Genomic DNA, 17,561 nt, shown 5'->3' with positions numbered 1-17,561 from the left:
ACAATATATACTTACAATTAGTGCACCAACCACAAAAACCTCCTCTTTCATGACAAAAAAGTCCCTTTTTCATGACAAAGAAAAAAAAAAAAAAAAAAAAAGAACCAACCCCCACCCCCCCATCCCCCACCCGGGCAGCGGGACAAATTATTAAGCGTTGACCGGTCCGCGGATACAAAAAGTTTGGGGACCACTGTTCTAAATGACTTCACTGTTGTCACACCCCACCTCGGGTGAAAGTAATGTCACCTTTGCAAACCAGACTCTCAAACTCAGTGGCCTAGTGGTTAGAGTGTCCGCCCTAAGATCGGTAGGTCGTGAGTTCAAATCCTGGCCGAGTCATACCAAAGACTATAAAAATGGGACCCATTACCTCCCTGCTTGGCACTCAACATTAAGGGTTGGAATTGGGAGTTAAATCACCATAAATGATTCCCAGGCGCGGCACCGCTGCTGCCCACTGTTCCCCTCACCTCCCAGGGGGTGATCAAGGGTGATGGGTCAAATGCAGGGAATAATTTTGCCACATCTAGTATGTGTGTGACAATCATTGGTACTTTACTTTAACTTTAAAACCAAGGATGGCAAGGCACGCAATTGGTTAAAGTTTAAAAACATTTATTTAAATCCCACAAATGTCAAAAGGTGAACAGCAGGAGGAAACACAGCACCCACAATCTCCATAAATGTTTGCTGCATGGAGACCTGAGCTCCTCCAGAGAACCTCCTCTGGCAGTGACAGACAGCAGACTGTCAGAAAAACAGTATTTTCCAATTTAAATAGCCCACAGCCCCGCCCACTAGCCGGGACCAATTTGACAGGGGGGATTAAGAATGCCGTTCTTTTGTAAAATACACCATGAATAACCATCACACATCTAAAAGTATTCACATAGTACTTTTGCATTTGTAGATCAGTCAATTTTGTATACAGTGTATTCAGGCTCGGATAACATAACTTTTAAAGGTCCAGTGTCCTTCTGTAACACCCGGCTTTTGAGAACCATAGTTCGGCCCAAATTAGGCCTATTAGTCCAGGCAGGTGTGTTCACCTATGTAAATCCCTCAGCCCCACCCTGACTCTTTTAGTCACCTGTCCAGAGCCATGGTGAGTGACAGATTATAATTTGTTTGTTGACTGCATGCTTGTAAATTTTCACTGACTCAAAAAAGATTGAAACGTACAAGAAAAGATCAACCTCGGGTGTTTGTTGGAGGACATTTGGATGTTAACTGGCTGTCCAGCTTGGCACAAGTAAACACACTGCATGTGACCGCTTGTATTGTAACATATATAAGAGATTTTAGCTGCAAGTTGATACTATCTGATACTCGTTTTGTTTGTTTATAGCAATATCCGATCGGTATACTCCTTCATAAAATATCTTCCAATGTACACAGGGAATAGTAAATGTCAATTCGATGTATCCATCCATCCATTTCTACTGCTTATCCCATTCACACACTCGGGCCAATTTAGTGTTGCTAATCATCCTGTCCCAGGTGCATGTCATTTTGTGAATAATATTACTGGAGAGCATCATGTATTTTGCCAAAGAAGTGATACAATTTGATGACTGGTATTTATGACAGTATAAGCTCAATTTATTATATATTCCCTTTGGGCAAATTGCTACTAATTCACCTCCTGTTTGCCAACATCATCTTTATTGTCCATTTTCCAACATGTGTTTGGACAGAGGTTCTCAAATGGGGGTAGGTGTACCCCTAGGGGGTACATGAAATTATGCCAAGGGGTACGTGAGATTTTTTTTTTAAAAGATTCTAAAAATAACAGTTAAAAATCCTATATAAATATATTTACTGAATGTAAGTTCATAAACTGTGAAAAGAAATGCAACAATGCAATATTCAGTGTTGACAGCTAGATTTTTTTGTGGACATCTTCCATAAATATTGATGTTAAAGATGTATTTTTTTTGTGAAGAAATGTTTAGAATTAAGTTGATGAATCCAGATGGATCTCTATTACAATCCCCAAAGAGAGCACTTTAAGTTGATGATTACTTCTATGTGTACAAATCTTTATTTAGAGTTGAATCACTTGTTTATTTTTCAACAAGTTTTTAGTTATTTGTATATCTTTTTTTTTCCAAATAGTTCAAGAAAGACCACTACAAATGAGCAATATTTTGCACTGTTATACAATTTAATAAATCAGAAACTGATGACATAGTGCTGTATTTTACTTCTTTATCTCTTTTTTTCAACCAAAAATAGTTTGCTCTGATTAGGGGGTACTTGAATTAAAACAAAAATGTTCACAGGGGGTTCATCACTGAAAAAAGGTTGACAACCACTGTGCTAAGACATTAAAGAACATCAGTTTCTCTCTGACGTAATCTGTAAACTAACTAGAAAAAAATAAATAAAAATCAGATATGCAAAATGTACAAAATAATGTACAAAAATTTGCATTTAGCAAGAATATGTGCATTTGGAAAAAAGACGCAAATGTGCAAGGATGTACATCTAAACCAGTCCTGGGCAAATTAAGGCCTGGGGGCCACATACGGCCCGTTAAGTCTTTCCATCTGGCCCACCGGACATTCCCAAATATTTTTTGGGATCTTAAAGATGGAAAGTGTAGCTGCGATTATGATGTGCAGTGATGTTTCAAATGACCCTAAATCTTGAACTATACAAATCAATCAATCAATCAATGTTTACTTATACAGCCCTAAATCACTAGTGTCTCAAAGGGCTGCACAAACCACCACGACATCCTCGGTAGGCCCACATAAGGGCAAGGAAAACTCACACCCAGTGGGACATTGGTGACAATAATGACCCAGTGGGACGTCGGTGACAATGATGACTATGAGAACCTTAGAGAGGAGGAAAGCAATGGATGTTGAGCGGATCTAACAGGATACTGTGAAAGTTCAATCCACAATGGATCCAACACAGTCGCGAGAGTCCAGTCCAAAGAGGATCCAAGACAGCAGCGAGAGTCCCGTTCACAGCGGAGCCAGCAGGAAACCATCCCAAGCGTAGGCGGACCAGCAGCGCAGAGATGTCCCCAGCCGATACACAGGCGAGCAGTACATGGCCACCGGATCGGACCGGACCCCCTCCACACGGGAGAGTGGGACATAGAAGAAAAAGAAAAGAAACGGCAGATCAACTGGTCTAAAAAGGGAGTCTATTTAAAGGCTAGAGTATACAAATGAGTTTTAAGGTGAGACTTAAATGCTTCTACTGAGGTGGCATCGCGAACTGTTACCGGGAGGGTATTCCAGAGTACTGGAGCCCGAACGGAAAATGCTCTATAGCCCGCAGACTTTTTTTGGGCTTTGGGAATCACTAATAAGCCGGAATCCTTTGAACGCAGATTTCTTGCCGGGACATATGGTACAATACAATCGGCAAGATAAGATGGAGCTAGACCGTGTAGTATTTTATACGTAAGTAGTAAAACCTTAAAGTCACATCTTAAGTGCACAGGAAGCCAGTGCAGGTGAGCCAGTACAGGCGTAATGTGATCAAACTTTCTTGTTCTTGTCAAATACAAAGTATTTCAATGGTTGGAATTTCCGCTTTTGCGTGATAATATGGTAATGTTATCAGTTATTATGGTAATGTAAGTCACAGCAGCTCAGACCAGACACCGAGCAGTGTGGGTGGGGAGCGTTTCCACGGTGTTTCCAGAGTGTCAGCCTGACGCGGAAGGAGATTTTTTTACAGCAAAGTTCTAAAGCTTAGTGATATATCACATCTAAGTGTAGGTCTTTTTTTTTCTCGTTTTTTTGCGTTTATATTTCGCTGTGTTTGTTGAATTTTGTTGCGTTTCGCTTGTCAATATTCAGTGTTTTATCGTTCATTGTTAATATTATAAATCCCACATTATTTTCATGAACATTCAGGATGTCTCATTCAGTAAAAAAAAAAAGTAAAGTTACATTGTTTTTTAAGGCGGTCTGTCATAACGTTTTTAACATTTCGATTGATTGGATTGATACTTTTATTAGTAGATTGTACAGCCCATCCATCCATCCATTTTCTACCGCTTATTCCCTTTCGGGGTCGCGGGGGGCACTGGCGCCTATCCCAGCTACAATCGGGCGGAAGGCGGGGTACACCCTGGACAAGTCGCCACCTCATCGCAGGGCCAACACAGATAGACAACATTGAAACTCACATTCACACACTAGGGCCAATTTAGTGTTGCCAATCAACCTATCCCCAGGTGCATGTCTTTGGATTGTACAGTACAGAACATATTCCGTACAATTGACCACTAAATGGTAACACCCGGATAAGTTTTTGAACTTGTTTAAGTCAGGGTCCACGTTAATGCATGGTACATTCAATCAGACATTATTGTGAGGTTTTGCATTATTTTTCCTAAAAATAGATACAGTGGGGCGACTTGTCCAGGGTGTACCCCGCCTTTCGCCCGATTGTAGCTGAGATAGGCGCCAGCGCCCCCGCGACACCAAAAGGGAATAAGCGGTAGAAAAATGGATGGATAGATACAGTGGGGCAAAAAAGTATTTAGTCAGCCACCGATTGTGCAAGTTCTCCCACTTAAAATGATGATAGAGGTCTGTAATTTTCATCATAGGTACACTTCAACTGTGAGAGACAGAATGTGAAAAAAAAATTCCAGGAATTCACATTGTAGGAATTTAAAGAATTTATTTGTAAATTATGGTAGAAAATAAGTATTTGGTCAACCATTCAAAGCTCTCACTGATGGAAGGAGGTTTTGGCTTAAAATCTCACAAAACATGGCCCCATTTGGATCAATAGTTATTTCCCCTTAGCAGAAAAACAGCCCCAAAGCATGATGTTTCCACCCCCATGCTTCACAGTAGGTTTGGTGTTCTTGGGAACCAACTCAGTATTCTTATTTCTCCAAACACGACGAGTTGAGTTTATACCAAAAAGGATACATGGATGATACAGCAGAGGATTGGGAGAAAGTCATCTGGGCAGATGAAACCAAAATAGAACTTTTGGGTATAAACTCAAATCGTCATGTTTGGAGGAAGAAGAATACTGAGTTGCATCCCAAGAACACCAGACCTACTGTGAAGCATGGGGGTGGAAACATCATGCTTTGGGGCTGTTTTTCTGCTAAGGGGACAGGACGATTGATCCGTGTTAAGGAAAGAATGAATGGGGCCATGTATCATGAGATTTTGAGCCAAAACCTCCTTCCATCAGTGAGAGCTTTGAATGGTTAACCAAATACCTATTTTCCACCATAATTTACAAATAAATTCTTTAAAATTCCTACAATGTGAATTCCCGGATTGTTTTTTCACATTCTGTCTCTCACAGTTGAAGTGTACCTATGATGAAAATTACAGACCTCTGTCCACAATCGGTGGCTGACTAAATACTTTTTTGCCCCACTGCATACCAGCTCCAGACACATTTTTTTTTTCTCTAAATTTGCCCCCCCGAGTCAAAATAATTGCCCAGGCCTGATCCAAACAAAAAAAACCTCAACAGCAACACGTGCACGGACTTAGATTTTGTATTGTTTATTAGTTGCACCCGATCCAGTTAAAATAATTATGTTGTCTTGTTTTTTTTTTTCATTGCACTTCTTTCCAACTTCACGGTCCAAACCCCTTTCTCCTTCTCCTCCTCCTCCTTCTCCTTCCGTACAGTTTGCGTGCTGGCCTTGCGAGGCGATGCTAACACTTTTGTCAGGGTGATTAATAGCAGGCTGGATTGCCGTTAATTCACTGGCTAATGACTGGAGGGAGAGCAGGCGAGGAGAGGAGAAGAGCAAAGTGTAGCGAGACTGGCGAGTAATAGACTGATGAATGGGTGGAGGCTGCTTCTAGTGGCAGAGGTGAATAGCATCACCCCGAGAGCCCCCACCCATCAATACACACCCCGGCCAGCACGTTAAAACACATAAGAAAAGTTATGTCTACCTGACATAGATATGTTTATGTTCCCGACTAAAACCCAATGAAGACCGTATAATTGCATATGTTCTATTGTGAGAAAGAAGACATTCATACCATGATCATGGTTGTATTTGTTAATTTACATAAAGGACCATCACAACACAATTTAACATGTCCAAAAATTGGTAAGAATAAGCAGAAATTAATTAATTCTACCCCCCTTTTGCAATGTCTCGGAAATAACTGAACGTGTTTTTAACTTCCTGTTCATTTTGTAATAGGGAGCGAAAAGCATAAACTACAGCAGGGGTGTCAAACGTACGACCCGAGGGTTGGATGAAGCCAACGAATAGGTTTTATCCGGCCCGTGGGATGAGTTTGCGAAGTATAAAGATTAACCTGAATTTTTTGAATGAAAGAACAGCTGTTTTAAATGTGTCCACTAGATGTCGCAATAGCAATTATCGTGTGTCTTTGTAGAAGATGCTACATATGTACAAAATAATTCACGTTAGTGCACAAGTCGAGGAAAATGATCAAACTACAAACTTTGTACATAAATAACATCCTGTAATTTGATTTTGATATTTTTTTTTATTTTGAGACTGAAAATGAACACCAATCAGTTGACTGAACATTATCACTTAATTTATTCAGAAAATTCAATTAACGGCAAATAAAGATATAATACAATTAACCACAACATGTAAGTGTAAAAAAATAAAACATTATGATTTGTACAATTTCAGAATGTGCTTGTTCTTTTGTTAAACCGAGAAAACAATCTAAAGTTGTCTTTATTTTAAAGTTATCGTGCAGTGATTTCCCCAGTGCGGCCCATTTGGGAGTAAATTTTTCTCCATATGGCCCCCAATCTAAAATTGTTTTGACACCCCTGGACTACAGCAGGTGTAGCAAAAGTTCAATTATGCAGTGATAAAAATAAATAATTGCATTTTATGTTGTTTTTGGGGCTAATTTTTATACCTTGTACCCTTCTTAACTAGAAATGCAATATTTAATCGATTAATTTGATCAGAAAAAGCTTTAATTTGTATGATCTTACTTTAATTATTTGTTCAAAGGGTGCAAATCATAAATTAAGATAAAATCCGGAAAGCACAGTGCTTGAAAGTTTTAATACGCAGACGTAGTTTGTGAGAATGCACACGAGTGCAGTGGTGTATGGCTGCCGTGATCTGTATGGCGGCAAACAACGGTAGATTTTTTTTTGTAATCTTATTAATCAACGCACACATGTTAAAAGTGCAATTTCAAGACTTTGTGCTTTTATTACGAAACAAAGAGAGACGGTTATGGCAAACGGAACACATTTTTTATTTCAATTATGGTAGTTGGTACCTACAACACACATTGATGCTGTGTGTCTTATCCGATTACTGACCAAAAGAGACAAGCGGTAGAAAATGAATGAATGGACGGATGATTGATAGATAATTTGATTAGTAATATTGACAGCTGTAGCACTATTCCTAACGCAAGCTTTCTATGCATCCAGACTTGGGAGCAGCACAGGACATGTTCAATGGCTCGGCGTTGTTGCCCTGGTCGGAAATCGAACTTGCACAATTCGCGCGCAAGGCAGAAGGATATACCGTTTCCACACCTGAGCAAGAAATATATTGGGAGACAGCTGCAGTATTAATCATGTATGTAATCTATTGGTTAATTTGTTTGATTAATCCAGTCATTGAATAAAACTCACTTTCTAGCTTCAATGCGTATTTTAAGGAACAGAGTTTAAAAAGAAGGCAGTTTTTAATCACCTCTATTCATTCTTTTTATTAATGCATATAACATTAAAATTGTACTTTTACCATGGCATCATCGTTAAAAAAACACTCTATATAGCCAAAAGTATTTGGTCACCTTCTTTGACTCACCTGTGAACTTGAAATGCCATCCCATTCCTAACCCAAAGGGTTCAATATGATGCCGGCCCAACTTTTGCAGCTATTACAGCTTCAACTCTTCTGGGAAGGCTGTCCACAAGGTTGCAAAGTGTTTTTTTTAGGCATTTTCGACCGTTCTTCCTAAAGCGGATTAGTGAGGTCATACACTGAAGTTGATCGAGATGGTCTGGCTCTGTGTCCATTTTAATTCATTCCAAAGATGTTCTATCGGGTTCAAGTCAGGACTCTGTGCAGGCCAGTCTAGTTCATCCACACCAGACTTTGTCATCCATGTCTTTATGGACTTTGCTTTGTGCACTGGTGCACAGTAATGTTAGAAGAGGAAGGGGCCCGCTCCAAACTGTTCCCACAAGGTGCGGAGCAGGGAATTGTCCAAAATGTTTTGGTATCCTGGACCATTCAAAGTTCCTTTCACTGGAACTAAGGGGCCAAGCCCAACTCCTGAAAAACAACCCCACACCATAATTCCTCCTCCACCAAAGTTACCAATTCTACCATTGCACAGCACGTTGGTCCTGTTATCATACGCTTCAGAAGACAAACAGAACAACATTGGTAAAGTGATGACTCAGCACAACAACCTTTTTTTTAAGCCCAATTTAATAAGAATGGATGCGTTTGTTCTGTACGCCGTCTTTCTCACTGCTTCCCTCTCAGACTCCCCTGTGGCACACACACACACACACACTGAAGTGGAGAGGGCAAAGAGGAATGTGCAATTGTTTGGCACTGTAGAGTCCAAGTTGTTTTCCATTGTTACGTAATATATATATATATATATATATATATATATATATATATATATATATATATATATATATATATATATATATATATATATATATATATATATATATATATATATGTATGTACACGGCCGCCCTTGTAAATATGCTTCCCACTTTTGATGCCGTATGTTGAGCTGTCATCAAATGAAATGATGCTCTATGGATTTTATTGATTTTCTTTTCTGACTATCGACACGGTCCTTACTCTTCCTTTCCCCTTGACGGCGCACGGGTTCATAAATCAGACTTTTTTTCCCCGCGTCGGAGCGCTGCGGTGCACTCTGTTAAAGAGGACTGAAGCTATGTGTTTGATTTATGAAAAGAGTTTGCATGTTGGATAATATCCATCCATGCTGGTGGTCATATTCTACTTGCATGCACTACTTTTCTTCTCTCCGAGTTTGTGCACCACTGCAAACTGCAATTATGAACAAATTGGTAAATTAATACCTGTCTAACAGTGTCAATCCAAATTTGCAAGAAGGTGTACCTAATGGGGTTGTACAGTAGAATAGGACCGCGATACTACTGAATCATTTTCGGTACTATACCGCCTCTAAAAAGTACTAGAGTGTCGATAGAACATGTTAAAAGAGAAAGTAAGCAGATTTTAACCACTCGTCCCTGGACACATGAGGACTTTGAATATGACCAATGTATGATCCTGTAAGGACTTGGTATCGGATTGATAACCAAATTTGTGGTGTCATCCAAAACTAATGTGAAGTACCAAACAATAGAATAAGTTTAACCAGCAGTGTAGATAAAACATGTTAAAAGACAAAGTAAGCAGATATTAACAGTAAATGAACAAGGAGGTTAATAATATTTGTTTTACAGCTTGTCCTTAATAATGTTGACAAAATAATAGAATGGAAATGACAAAATAGAATCTGAGTCAGAAATATTGTATTAATCCCTGGGGGGAAATTTAAATTTTCAGCACACTCCCATTCAAGATCAAACATTAAAGGGAGACAGAACGGGATCAAACATTACATGGGAGACAAAACAGGATCGCTGACGGGTCTGCCAACTTCCGGTGCGGCGCCCCTTACTAAAAAGGTGAGATATAAAACATTTGAAAAATATGTTACTGCATGTCAGCGGACTAATTAGGAGCATTTTATTGCTTACTCACTAATAAAAGACAAGTTGTCTTGTATGTTCGCTATTTTATTTAAGGACGACATTGCAATAAGGAACATATGTTTAAAGTACCCTAATATTTTTTGTTAAAGGCCTACTGAAATGAGATGTTCTTATTTAAATGGGGATAGCAGGTCCATTCTATGTGTCATACTTGATAATTTTGCGATATTGCCATATTTTTGCTGAAAGGATTTAGTAGAGAACATCCACGATAGAATTCGCAACTTTTGGTCGCTCTTAAAAAAGCCCTGCCTTTCCCGGAAGTAGTGCGCGTGACGTCACAGATTGTCGGACTCCTCTCATCCACCTATTGATTACAATCATGGACGCCAGCAGCGCGAGCGATTCTGACCAAGAAAGCGAGAATTTCTCCATTAATTGGAGCGAGGATGAAAGATTTGTGTTTGAGGATATTGAAAAAAAAAAGCGACAGCTCCGGTCGACGGAAGTGTGAGCATTTGAGATGTAATTAGACACATGTACTAGGATAATTCTGGGAGATCCCTTATCTGCTTATTGTTTTAATAGTGTTTTAGTGAGATTTTAAAGATTGTAAAGTAAAGATTGTAAAGACATACCTCAAGGTCGGATGTCTGCGTTGAACACACTGTATGTCAGAGAAAAGCCGAGGAGCCAAGCTCACAGCTGCTGCAGAACGACGAATAATCCACGGATGTCTTTGCTAAGATATATATCGCAATTTCCCCATCCAAAAACATGCTGGTTGACGTAGAGAAAACATGTTCACAACAAACAAAGAAACGCCGGCTGGGTCGTGGTGCTAAAGACAGCTGGAATCCATCACTTTCCACCAACAGCATTGTTCTTTATAGTCTCCATTATTAAATGAACAAATTGCAAAAGATTCAGCAACACATATGTCCAAAATACTGTGTAATTACGCCATGAACAGAGACGACTTTTAGCCGTGTTTGGTTCTGAGCTAATATGTCCCCTCCAACACGTGACGTCAGGCGTACGCGTCATCATTCCGCGATGTTTTCAAAAGGAAACTCACCGTATTGGCATGTGTTGCAATGTTAATATTTCATCATTGATATATAAACTATCAGACTGCGTGGTGGGTAGTAGTGGGTTTCAGTAGGCCTTTAAGACAAAGCAAATAATACAATTTTTATGGTCCCCTTTATTTAGAAATGTATCAAAGTATGTAAATAATTTTGGTACCGATACCAAAATATTGGTACCGGGACAACAACAGTGCCTAATGAAGTGCACGCTCCCCCTTCCTGGTCCTATCCTCATTTCTTTTCACTTTACTCCCCCCACCCTCTCGTCCTCTCTACCCCCTTGGGCAATGTTTGCAACTCAATTTAGCAAATGTAACTCAGTATTGATTATTATTAATATTTATCATGCTTGTGAACATGTTTTCCTCCGGTGCTATTAATCTCCCCTGTTAATAAATGTCTGCGGCAGCCCTGGGCCCCGGGTGCCCAGGGGACCGCAGGGCCACCACACACAGCAGGAAGCTGTGCGCTGTCTTCTATTTGCCTGCCGGCTTGATGACGCTCGGACATAAAAACAACACACACACACACACACACACACACACACACACACACACACACACACACACACACACACACACTACTGATGTAATGCCTCGAGGCCTTTTCGGCACACACAAAAAAAAAACGTCAATACATCAGCTGTGTTTCAGTGCAATACACAAACATGCAAGCTGGCACGTGAACGCATATAAAGCTCAAGCTTGACCAAGCTTATTTTGTGTGTGAGAATGTAATACACAACACTTTCCATTACAACAACTGACCTTTTGGAGGGTAATAAACCACGTTTAGTAACTTAGATAGAAAATATAGATGGACTACTGTACAAGGCAGTGCTATTCAACTGGCTACCCTGGGGGCCAAATTCAGTCCAATAAGGCAGTGGTTCTCAACCTTTTTTCAGTTTGATTGATTGATTGATACTTGTATTAGTAGATTGCACAGTACAGTACATATTCCGTACAATTGACCACTAAATGGTAACACCCAAATAAGTTTTTAACTTAAGTCGGGGTCCACGTTAATCAATTCATGGTATATTCAGTGATGTACCCCTTGAAAATAGTTTTTTATTTAAGTGCCCCCTAATTAGAGCAAAGCATTTTTGGTTGAAAAAAAGAGATAAAAAAGTAAAATACAGCACTATGTCATCAGTTTCATCAGTTGGATATAGAGAACATACAAACCCATCCATCCATCCATTTCTACCGCTTATTCCCTTTTGGGGTTGCGGGGGGCGCTGTCGCCTATCTCAGCTACAATCGGGCGGAAGGCAGGGTACACCTCATCACAGGGCCAACACAGATAGACAGACAACATTGAAACTCACATTCACACACTAGGGCCAATTCAGTGTTGCCAATCAACCTATCCCCAGGTGCATGTCTTTGGAAGTGGGAGGAAGCCGGAGTACCCGGAGGGAACCCATGCATTCACGGGGAGAACATGCAAACTCCACACAGAAAGTTCCCGAGCCTGGGATTGAACCCAAGACTGCAGGACCTTCGTATTGTGAGGCAGATCCACTAACCCCTCTGCCACCGTTAAGCAACATACAGACCTTTTATTTATTAAATCACAATTATTGAAGTTGCACCGATATGATTCAATTTAAGAGACTGTTCAAACTACAAGTGTACACAGAGCAACAATTATGAATTATTAAGACAAATATTATTTATGTATTCAATATTTGTTTACTTACTATGGTATATTTCTTCACTGTTCTGTTACAGAGAACAAGGAAATTGGATAAAATTGCTATGGTATGAAAAGGGGTAGGATTAAATAAGCTGTGCATCATCCTACTCCTTTTCGGACGTGCTGTAATGAAACAACTGGAAATGTGTGATGAATTACATTGTATCGTATGCATGTTCGAAATAAACTGAAACCTCCCCTATGGTCACTGCAATGGACACTTCAGGGCGAGTTTTGAAAAAAAGAAATAGACCAAAAATAAATGTTTAGAACATTGCTTCCCAAAATAGAATAAATTAGACTTACACTTGGACTTAGACAAACTTTAATGATATACAAGGGAAATTGTTCCACACAGTAGCTCAGTTTCAGTGATGGAAGGTGTAAGGACAATGCAGGTATAAATATACTAAATATAGCTATATAAAATATAACATATATAAATAATATATACAAATTATATGTACAGTACATCTGATGTAGTGGCGACTTGTCCAGGGTGTACCCCTCTTCCGCCCTATTGTAGCTCAGATAGGCACCAGCGCCCCCCGCAACCCAATAGGGAATACGCGGTAGAAAATGGATGGATGGGATGCACAGTATATTTCATATACTAATAACAGAGAATGGAAAATTGTGGCCCCCTAATCCTGAGCTTTTTTGTAAATGTGGCCCAGAGAACAATTAAGTGTTAAAGCCCCGATATAAAAAAAAAAGAAAGTATTTAATCCAAAAAATGCGGGGAGAAATAAAAATACAGTATTTAAAGAAAATATTTTAGTATTTGTTTGGAAAAAAAACACAACAAAAAAAATGAAAGAGTTCATAAAAGTAAAGTTTTGTCAGAAACAATTAGTATATTTTGAAAATAAAACAAAAATATGTTGATTTTTGCAAGAAAAAAAAAACTCAAAACAATAAATACAATTAAGGTAATTAAATACATTAGTTATCATTCTCAATATGACATGTTTTTTGATGTGTTTTTTAGCAATGAAAACTTTAAAATATATATTTCATATACATATGTTATGTTTTTTCTTTCTGGCCTGACAAATTTTTCCCGAAATTTTAACTTAAGTACCCTGTGGAGTAGATTTGGGATTTTACCATGAGAAAAAATGTCCCTTTGTAATTAGTTTTATGTCAAATGAGCTAGTCATTATGTATACCACAGTTTAGTCATGCACACTACTTTATAGTGTCATTCTTGTATAGGGCATACAGCCAAAGTGCATATACTTAGTCCAATAAAAAAGTAAAGAAAGTTAAGTTGTAAAAACCCGCCATTCACAATCCAAATAGAATGGAAGCGTAATTAATGTCATTTGCAAACAAAGTGCAGAACAGTTTAATGTTTTACTATCTCAGAGTGAAACCGTAGCACTGCAAAGCCAGTGGACCTTTAAGCTTTTTTTGCACAGTCCAGTACATTTATATGCGGCAGGTACATCTGTCCGTGCTGCCTTTTCTCACTCATCTCCTCCATTTGCGTCCTCCGTCTCTTCATGAGCTCACTTACTGTGAGGAAGCCTGCCGTCGGAGCTCTGAATGTTGCTTGGAAATGTTCCCCGGTGCTTTTACAAGGGGAAACAGTGTGGTGTTTTCATTCGGAGTGGCTCGCTGCTATTGTAGCCGACTGTGCCCCCGTTGCACTCTCACTACTTCCATGTAAACACACACACACACACACACACACACACACACACACACACACACACACACACACACACACCTCTAACCGGCCCCCTCCTTTCCTTTTTCAATTTTTTTTTTTTTTTTTTTTTTTTGTTGGCCACCTTGTCATATGCTTCCATGTATACGTCATTTTAAATGAACGGCACCTCTTTCACTCACAGAAAAACACTCGTGTAATTTGTTTGAGTAGTACAGCTATATTTATGTCTGGTAGCAGTATCACCTGCTGGCCAAATCATGTAGTGGAAACATTTCTGTCTGTTTTACTTTCCATCCATCCATTTTCTACTGCTTTTCGCCCTTTTTTTCCCCAATTTAAGTGTTTTTATTATGGTGTACTACAGTGGAAAAAGGGGGTAGTCTCTCTGCCTCACAATACGAAGGTCCTGGGTTCGATCCTGCGCTCGGGATCTTTCTGTGTGGAGTTTGCATGTCCTCCCCGTGACTGTGTGGGTTCCCTCCGGGTACTCCGGCTTCCTCTCACCTCCAAAGACATGCACCTGGGGATAAGTTGATTGTCAACACTAAATTGGCCCTAGTGTGTAAATGTTGTCTATCTGTCTTGGCCCTGCGATGAGGTGGCGACTCGTCCCAGGCATGTGATTTGACCACAATGAAAAAGACTAAAAACATTTCCGGGGGTCTGGGGGACGAAGGCCCCCAGCCAGGTCCAGGGCGGTGCCCTGGTGGGGAGTCAAGGGGGGCAACAGTCCCCGAAGCTCCTGGTTTTTCCCCAATTTAAAATGCTAAAATTAACAAAGACAGCACCATTTGACGAAAATATTTTAGTGTTTAAAGACATGAATACATCATTAATAGAACATACATACCCCAATAATCCTAAAGAATCACTGTATATGGTTCAGTCCCAACAGTATTCAGTAACTAATATTTACATCCTGTGTTCATTTCACATCCACAGGTGTCACATTGATCAGTATTATTATGAAAGGATTTTTGGAATTGTTGCTATTTTTAGAATCTTTTTAAAAAAAGCTTATGTACCTGTTGGCATACCTTCAGTACACCTATTTGAGAACCACTGGTTTAATGTACCGTAAGATTTTTTGTTAAAATAAATAGATGGATGGACAGTACGAACCCCATGTCCATATGAGTTGGGAAATTGTGTTAGGTGTAAATATAAAAGGAATACAATGATTTGCAAATCCCTTTTAACTCATATTCAGTTGAATGCACTACAAAGATATTTGATGTTCAAACACACAAACTTTATTTTTTTTGTAAATAATAATTAACTTAGAATTTCATGGATGCAACATGTGACAAAGTAGTTGGGAAAGGGCATGTTCACCACTGTGTTACATCTTTTCTTTTAACAACACAATAAATGTTTGGGAACTGAGGAAACTAATTGTTGAAGCTTTGAAAGTGAAATTATTTCTCATTCTTGTTTTATGTACCGCTTTACTGTAGTCGTTCAACAGTCCGGGGTCTCTGCTGTCGTATTTTATGCTTCAAAATGCGCCACACATTTTCGATGGGAAACATGTCTGGACTGCAGGCGGGCCAGGAAAGTACCAGCACTCTTTTACTACGAAGCCACGCTGTTGTAACACATGGCTTGGCATTGTCTTGATAAAATAAGCATGGGCGTCCATGAAAACGTTGCTGGGATGACAACATATGTTGCTCCAAAACCTGTATGGACCATTCAGCATTAATGGTGCCTTCACAGATGTGTAAGTTACCCATGCCTTGGGCACTAATACACCCCCATACCATCACAGATGCTGGCTTTTGAACTTTGCACCTAGAACTACCCGGATGGTTATTTTCCTCTTTGTTCCAGAGGACACCACGTCCACAGTTTCCAAATATAATTTGAAATGTGGACTCTTCAGACCACATAAAACTTTTCCACTTTGCATAAGTCCATCTTAGATGAGCTCGGGCTCAGCGAAGCCGGTGGCGCTCCTTGGTGTTGTTGATAAATGGGTTTTTGCTTTGCATAGTATAGTTTTAACTCGCACTAACAGATGTCACAACTGACAGTTACTGACAGTGGTTTTATGAAGTGTTCCTGAGCCCATGTGGTGATATCCTTTACACACTGATGTCAGTTTTTGATGTAGTACCGGCTGAGGGATCAAAGGTCTGTGATATCATCGCTTACGTGCAGTGATTTCTCCAGATTCTCTGAACCTTTTGATGATTTGACGGACCGTAGATGGTAAAATCCCTAAATTCCTTGCAATAGCTTGTTGAGAAATGTTTTTCTAAAACAGTTCGACAAATTGCATATACATTGGTGACACTCGCCCCATCCTTGTTTGTGAATTACATAGCATTTTATGGAAGCTGTTTTTATACTTAATAATGGCACCCACCTGTTCCCAATTAGCCTGCACACCTGTGTGATGTTCCAAATAAGTGTTTGATGAGCAATTCTCAACTTTATCAGCATTTATTGCCACCTTTCCCAACTTCTTTGTCACGTGTTGCTGGCATCAAATTCTAAAGTTAATGTTTATTTTCAAAAAAACATATTTTATCAGTTTGAACACCAATATGTTGTCTTTGTAGCATATTCAACTGAATATGGGTTGAAAAGGATTTGCAATTCATTGTATTCCATTTATATTTACATCTAGCACAATTTTCCAACTCATATGGTAACAGGGTTTGTACTTTGATTCCTTCAGGAGAATTCTTTCAGGAAAATTAAAATTCCAGCAGCAGTGTACAGAGTTGAGATCAATCTAAAAAGTAAATAATGGGGGTTTAAATAGAAACAAAATAGAAAAATATTACATTAAGAATAAAAATAAACAGCAACAATGGGAATAAAAATATAACAGTAAAATAAGAATATAACGAGAAACTAGGCAGTAGTGACCATGTTATGAAAAAGTATTGCACTGTTATTGTTTTATCCCCCCCCCCTTCCCTAGAGAGGAGTAGTACAGTCTTAGATAAACAAAGCAAATAATGTAATTTTTTTGTGGTCCCCCTTATTCAGAAAAGTATCGAAATACATTTTGGTACCGGTACCGGTACTAAAATATTAGCCTTGGGACAACTCTACCCCAAATACACAAAGCAGTTACCAATAGATAAGAATAGCTTTGTCTTTCTCCGACTGACTTGTTCACGTGTGATTTTGCAGTTTTAACTGGTACTATTTGAAGTGCAAAATGAACCCAAAATGCTGACCTACAGGCATGTGTACCCGTCAAAATGTTCGGTCACTTATTCCTTTCACCATTTCTCATATCTGTCATAATCTACACTTTTTTCCCTCTTTGCATGAGACGGTCATTTTCTCCCCATATTTGGAGGCAGTGAAGGATTCTGCATAGTTTGGACTTTTCCCTGGATACTGTCCTTTCACCAGTG

General features: G+C 39.3%; 1 protein-coding gene across 8 annotated transcripts in view; it reads left to right on the top strand.

The window, feature by feature from the left end:
* Positions 1–17,561, top strand: part of prdm16 (PR domain containing 16) — a 583,842-nt gene that overhangs the window by 159,934 nt on the left and 406,347 nt on the right. The window contains exon 1 of one of the 8 annotated variants that reach the window (XM_061903783.1): positions 1,068–1,108. The exons of 6 other annotated variants lie outside the window; for them this stretch is intronic. The gene's annotated coding sequence lies outside the window, so the exon portion shown is untranslated. Of the gene's footprint in view, positions 1–1,067; positions 1,109–1,129; positions 1,256–17,561 lie in introns of those variants that run through there. One more of the 8 variants, XM_061903784.1, reaches the window with a different exon arrangement.

Source organism: Nerophis ophidion, linkage group LG06 (genome assembly GCF_033978795.1).
Source record: "Nerophis ophidion isolate RoL-2023_Sa linkage group LG06, RoL_Noph_v1.0, whole genome shotgun sequence".
Lineage (NCBI taxonomy): Eukaryota > Metazoa > Chordata > Actinopteri > Syngnathiformes > Syngnathidae > Nerophis > Nerophis ophidion.
The sequence above is the reverse complement of the archived record's forward strand: the minus strand, read 5'-3'. Positions and strand labels throughout refer to the sequence as shown.